Source organism: Manis javanica, chromosome 1 (genome assembly GCF_040802235.1).
Source record: "Manis javanica isolate MJ-LG chromosome 1, MJ_LKY, whole genome shotgun sequence".
Taxonomy (NCBI): domain Eukaryota; kingdom Metazoa; phylum Chordata; class Mammalia; order Pholidota; family Manidae; genus Manis; species Manis javanica.
In genome coordinates, this window is record NC_133156.1 from 78,818,164 (window position 1) to 78,825,420 (window position 7,257).

Below are 7,257 nucleotides of genomic sequence, written 5' to 3' on the forward strand. Positions count from 1 at the left end.
AAACTGTCACTATTTGCAGATCACATGATATTGTATATAAAAAACCCTAAAGACTCCACCCCAAAACTACTAGAACTGATACCGGAATACAGCAAAGTTGCAGGATACAAAATTAACACACAGAAATCTGTGGCTTTCCTATACACTAACAATGAACCAACGGAAAGAGAAATCAGGAAAACAACTCCATTCATAATAGCTTCAAAAAGAATAAAATACCTAGGAATAAACCTAACCAAAGAAGTGAAAGACTTATACTCTGAAAACTACAAGTCACTCTTAAGAGAAATTAAAGGGAACACTAACAAATGGAAACTCATCCCATGCTCGTGGCTAGGAAGAATTAATATCGTCAAAATGGCCATCCTGCCCAAAGCAATATACAGATTTGATGCAATCCCCATCAAACTACCAGCAACATTCTTCAATGAACTGGAACAAATAATTCAAAAATTCATATGGAAACACCAAAGATCCCGAATAGCCAAAGCAATCCTGAAAAAGAAGAATAAAGTAGGGTGGATCTCACTCCCCAACTTCAAGCTCTACTATAAAGCCATAGTAATCAAGACAATTTGGTACTCGCACAAGAACAGAGCCACAGACCAGTGGAACAGACTAGAGGCTCCAGACATTAACCCAGACATATATGGTCAATTAATATTTGATAAAGGAGCCATGGACATACAATGGTGAAATGACAGTCTCTTGAACAGATGGTGCTGGCAAAACTGGACAACTACATGTAGGAGAATGAAACTGGACCATTGTCTAACCCCATATACAAAAGTAAACTCAAAATGGATCAAAGACCTGAATGTAAGTCATGAAACCATAAAACTCTCGGAAAAAAACATAGGCAAAAACCTCTTAGACATAAACATGAGTGACCTCTTCTTGAACATATCTCCCTGGGCAAGGAAAACAACAGCAAAAATGAACAAGTGGGACTATATTAAGCTGAAAAGCTTCTGTACAGCAAAAGACACCATCAATAGAACAAAAAGGAACCCTACAGTATAGGAGAATATATTTGTAAATGACAGATCCGATAAAGGCTTGACATCCAAAATATATAAAGAGCTCACCCGCCTCAACAAACAAAAAACAAATAACCCAATTAAAAAATGGGCAGAGGAACTGAACAGTTCTCCAAAAAAGAAATACAGATGGCCAACAGACACATGAAAAGATGCTCCACATCGCTAATTATCAGAGAAATGCAAATTAAAACTACAATGAGGTATCGCCTCACACCAGTAAGTATGGCTGCCATCCAAAAGACAAACAACAACAAATGTAGGCAAGGCTGTGGAGAAAGGGGAACCCTCCTACACTGCTGGTGGGAATGTAAATTAGTTCAACCATTGTGGAAAGCAGTATGGAGGTTCCTCAAAATGCTCAAAACAGACTTACCATTTGACCCAGGAATTCCACTCCTAGGAAGTTACTCTAAGAACACAGCAATCAAGTTTGAGAAAGACAGATGCACCCCTATGTTTATCACAATACTATTTACAATAGCCAAGAATTGGAAGCAACCTAAATGTCCATCGATAGATGAATGGATAAAGAAGATGTGGTACATATACACAATGAAATACTACTCAACCATAAGAAGAGGGCAAATCCTACCATTTGCAGCAACATGGACGGAGCTGGAGGGTATTATGCTCAGTGAAATAAGCCAAGCAGAGAAAGAGAAATACCAAATGATTTCACTCATCTATGGAGTATAAGAACAAAGGAAAAACTGAAGGAACAACACAGGAGTGGAATCACAGAACCCAAGGATGGACTAACAGGTACAAAAGGGAAAGGGACTTGGGAGGATGGGTGGGTAGGGAGGGATAACGGGGGTGGGGGGGGAAGAATTAGGGGTTATTAAGATTAGCATGCATAATGGGGGGTGGGAGAAAGGGGAGGGCTGTACAACACAGAGAAGACAAGTAGTGATTCTCCAACATTTTGCTATGCTGATGGACAGTGACTGTAAAGGGGTTTATAGGGGGGACCTGGTATAGGGGAGAGCCTAGTAAACATAATATTCTTCATGTAAGTGTAGATTAAAGATAACAAAAAAAAAAAAGAAGGAAAAGGGGAATTACTCCCTGATAGGATAAAACCAACTGTAAATCAACAATTAATGCAGGCTTTAAATATCCTTAATTTTCATCACTTAAAGGGTGTCAGATGATCAGCTATGGAGGAACATTTTTCTGATAATATTGCTTTCTCTTAAAAAAAAAAGCAGTTCCTGTGTGGTGACCTCCAATGAGTTCTACACAATGGTATAAAGGGCATATCAAAGTGTGGGCAAAGGGTCTGTTTGTATTTATACAGAGGATCAAAGCCTAATGTGGCTACCCAGAAAATGAACTAAGATACGATATGAAGAAGAACTTCCAACATCAGCACTCTCTGGAAGACTCATACCAGAAGATGATCATCAAAAAACATCAACAAAGATCCATGTGATGCTGCAGTCATAGCTGCATTCATCCCACCGGTTCCTGGACTTGCCATTGGAATGGAGAAGGAGATATCTAAGCTGGCCTGTTCATACAGTAAAACAACAAATTTGACTGGATCGATACTGTTGGAACTCAACCAAAAATTAGGAGAAGTGCAAGTTGTAGCACTCCAAAATCTTACAACTACAGACTATCTACTGTTAAAAGAACATATGGGATGTGAACAGTTCCCAGGAATGGGTTGTTTTAATTTGTCTGATTTCTCTCAGACTGTTCAAGTACAGTTGGACAATATCCATCATGTCATAGATAAATTTTCACAAATGCCTAGGATGCATAACTGGTCTTCTTGGTTTCACTGGAGATGGATGGTAATTATAGATCTGCTTTGGTTATGTAACTGCATTCCTATTATGTTAATGTGTGTGTGCAATTTAAGTAGTAGTTTAAAACCTATATATGCTTAAGTTACTCTACAAGAAGATATGTCAAAGAAATAATCAATCTTCCCATGTTTTCTTCTGCCTGCTACTTCTATAGCTTTTCTTCTTCCTTCCTAATTACAACCCTTAAATAGAATTCGTGCCTCATATCGAATTTACCGAGTATCATAATTCCTCCAGGTGGTAAAGATACCTCGAGACAAGTGCTGGGCATAGAAGCCACAGGGCATAAATCTGCAAAGAAGTAAAAAGCTAACTTTTTCAAACAATATGGCCTCTCTCTCACTTACCAACTTTATATTTCCCTGTGTGGCCCCGGAAGATGACTGGTTAGCCAGAGAAGGGTAAGATTCCTCAAGGGAGGAACAACCTAAGACAGGCACAGTCACAGGGCGGCCATCAGGTGAGAAATTGGGGATCAACAGAGGTGAGGCTTAGAACCTCACTCCCCCACCCCCCGTTTTGAGAGAAATCTTCTGCATCCGTGGATGTTTTATTGCCCTTGTCTAGCTTGGATTAACACATAGTCTACAGGCACACACCTGATCATCTACATTTGCTCTCTTACAACACTGAACTATGTTTTCTACCTTTATCTTGCATCTACTTACCACTTCAGCATTTTATTAAAAATAATAATAATAATAAAGGGAGAAATGTGGGATCCACATATAAATCAAGTATAAAAATCAAACGAATATTCATATTTGACCTGATTGTTTATAGTTCATAATGCATGATCAAAACTGAAAGTTTCTGTGATGACTGCCCTTGTACTGTTCACCATGTAAGAACTTATTCACTATGTAAGAATTTGTTCACCATGTAAGAACTTGTTCGTTATGCTTCAGAAGATTGGAGACTGATGAAAATTAGGCTTGGGGTGGATTCATGATTGTGCATTGAGCATTGACCCCCCTATACAGAATTTTATTGTTAACAACCATTTGATCAATAAATATGAAAGATGCCCTCTCAAAAAAAAAAAAAGAAGAAGAAAGTCACAATTAAAAGAGGCATTTGTCATAAATAGAAGCAAAAAATGCATTTTATTAATGTTCTCACAAATACTGTGCAGAAAGGATATCCTGAGAGCAAACATTAATCTACTTTTAAAAAGATGGGTGCCAAGGAGACCCCATCTGGCGACCTCACATGACCAAACGAGCTCCTGTTCTTAATACAGTCTACCAAATCATGTCCTGAGTATCATTTGGCTGACAAGGGATGTGGACAGATTATACCAGCCAAAAATAAATCTATTTGTTTGCAGGTACCTTTACACTGAATTTAGGAATTGGCATTTTAAGATAAAATAATCAGTTCCAGGTCATCTTCTTGAGTCCATCAGAAACTGAATGATCAAGAGGTCTAATGATTATACCAGTTAGATTATGATAAAGCTAAAATTAAAGGCTCACCATGATCCATGCGCACTATATAAAGCATCTTAGGACTTGAAATTCACTATTTCATTTAATCTATTCAAACATTACCCTGTAAAGTAGGTTCTGTTAATATATCCATTTTACTGATAGGCAAACTAAGATACAGAATGGTTGGACCACTTGTTTAGAATCCCTAGAAAGCAGTAGAATCCAGAAGCATTTACAGGTCTGCCTGGCTTTGGAGCTGTGCCCTCACACTTCACTCCGCTCCTCACAGAACAATGCTGCTATAAAAATGACCACTTGACCTGACTTACAAATTTGTTTTAGATTTCCACAAGTTTACTTGGGAGGAAGAAGGATTGGTAGATATTGTATTCGGGATCTTGTAGGCCAATAAGTTTTCAATTTAAAGCAAATAAATCATAGTATTACAGATAGGAGTTTCAGCAAAGAGACAGAGAATTAAAGGGGACAATGACATTGGTAAATCTTTTGTTATGTATTAGTGCTACAGAATAGTAAAAGGCACTGACTGCCCCTCTTGAGTTGTAGATACTTTCTGCAACTGAGCACTTTAGTCTTCACGATTGTCAGTCTTCACAAGCATTAATTCAGCTTAAAAGAAAAGCATGTCAGCTTCACCTGTCTCCTGAGACACTGTATCATGACTTGCTACAGAAGCACTTTGCATTTAAAATGTTGAAAATGCTCAGAAACATTATGCTTTGAATACAAGAGTTAAAAGCTTTAAACACTAGGCTATGGTAACTTAGGTGATGAACACAGAAATATAGTAGCAGTGCTATATGTAATGTTGATGGATGATCTTGTGAATCAAAATATTTTGCTAACAAATATATTACATAAAATCCTATTTTAAGAATCTACTACTACATATCCAGCAAAGGACAGGAAATAAACAAATGCATGTGATAAGGCTATTTTCAACTTCATTACTCATTTGATGCCATCACTTGTGTCAGCTGTAATGTCACCACATACATTTGTAAAAATATATTTCAGTATTTTGTTGGTCTCCCATTATCTAGACAGTATCAAAGAAAGAAAGAATTATAGATAAAATTACATTTTCTCATCCAAACACTGATAACTAATAATGTATCTTTGGAGGGAAGAGACAAAATTCTGATGAAAAGCAATAGTGTTAAGCCTGTTTGATTCTAGAGTAGAGACTAAAGGAATGAAATGTCAAGCACTACTTTCATAGGTTCATGACAGCCTGTTTCTTAAACTCACCAATGTGTACTTTAAGCTGAGTTAGGAAAATGCCACACTAAGGTACCAAGTGATAGTAATAACTTGCTATTAATGACATGTGAGGTCAACATTATATTTAGAATTACAAGAGTTGTGGTATTTGATAAATATATTTTAACATAAATGATATCCTCCTACTAGGAGATACAAATAGGATGTATCCAAATCAGTAGTAGCATCAAATATTCATATAATGAATGAAGCAGTGGGGATGTGCTGGTCCTGTCTTCAGGAAATTCAGAATACATTTGGAAAGAAGGCATGCATTCATGGAAAAATAAATCACATATAATAAGCAAAAAAATACAAGTATTCAAGTAGAGGACAGCAAATGATTCAAAACAGATATATTTTGATACAAGAATAAACTTTGTAATTACTTTATAACTAATGAAATTAGAAGAGGTCAGTTCAGAAAAAGGGTGATGACATAAACAAAAGTATAAATGCCAATATACATCAGAAAGTAAGCTATCACAATATGTTTACATAACTTCGCTTTGTTAATATGAAAAATTGTCAAGTAGATGTTTTAAATAGCTAATAGATATTACATTGCATCCAAGAGGTAAATGATAATTAGGGTAAGTAAATATTGTATAAGCCAAGGGAATAAGGAATGTCAGGAGGAGGATAAGAACGAGGATACAGTCATGGAGCTGAGTTCAGACATACTCGGTCTCTCTAACTCCAAGAGACACTAGCTGTGTAATCGTGATGTTTGTGGATATCTAATTTTACATATTTATAAGTATGTATCATATGACTATTATATATAATATGTAACATCACTTTGAATGCAAAGTTTTATTGGGATAAAAAGTATTTTATTGAACTATTTATACTGAAGATGTTTACTTAATGAAACATTATCTCAGAAGCTGATGATCATTGTATAAAGAATACAGTTAAAAGGTCGACACTACACAATTCTTCCTTTGACACTGATGCAGAGAAAGATAAATAGTTTGAAGTGCATAAATACAATTATATTCTAGTAAAAAGAAAAACGTGTTGTATTATGTCAACTCTCTCAGGATTGTGGAAAACAAGATCATCACCTCAATGTACAGGTCTATAGTGCAAACAACTTTGGCTGTTCTGTGAAACAAATATTCCCAACATGTCAGTGGCTTAAAACCACAAAATTTCCTTTCTTGTTCAGAAAAATGTGATCTGCTCACTCTCCATGTCAGCTGGCCTCTGTGCCTCTTTGACAATTCAGGCTGATGGAAGTGCACCACCTTGGAGCTTCATGTTTTGAGGAACTCAGAATCCATTTACACTCAGAACCCTCTAGCCCTACCTAACATATAGGAGGTGGAGGAGTAAAACCATCCTTGTGGGAGAGAACTGAACCACATGAACCAAATGTGAGCTATGCACTAGGAGTCAACCACAGAGCATAAAGTGGGGTCTTACATTTGTTAAGAATGGTACATGTATGACACTGTTACTGGGAAATACGAAAGAGTCATGAGAAGTCTAATAAAAGCATGGTCGAGTCATACTGAAGGTCCAATCAGAGATTCCAGATTTACGATAGTTTCAGTCCTCACGCTACTGATTTTTGCAGTGTACAAGGATAAAGATTATGGATTGACATAGTTGGGACTTAAGTGGTAAAAATCACACTGCACTCATAGGGAGAATTTAAATAATTTTCTCATA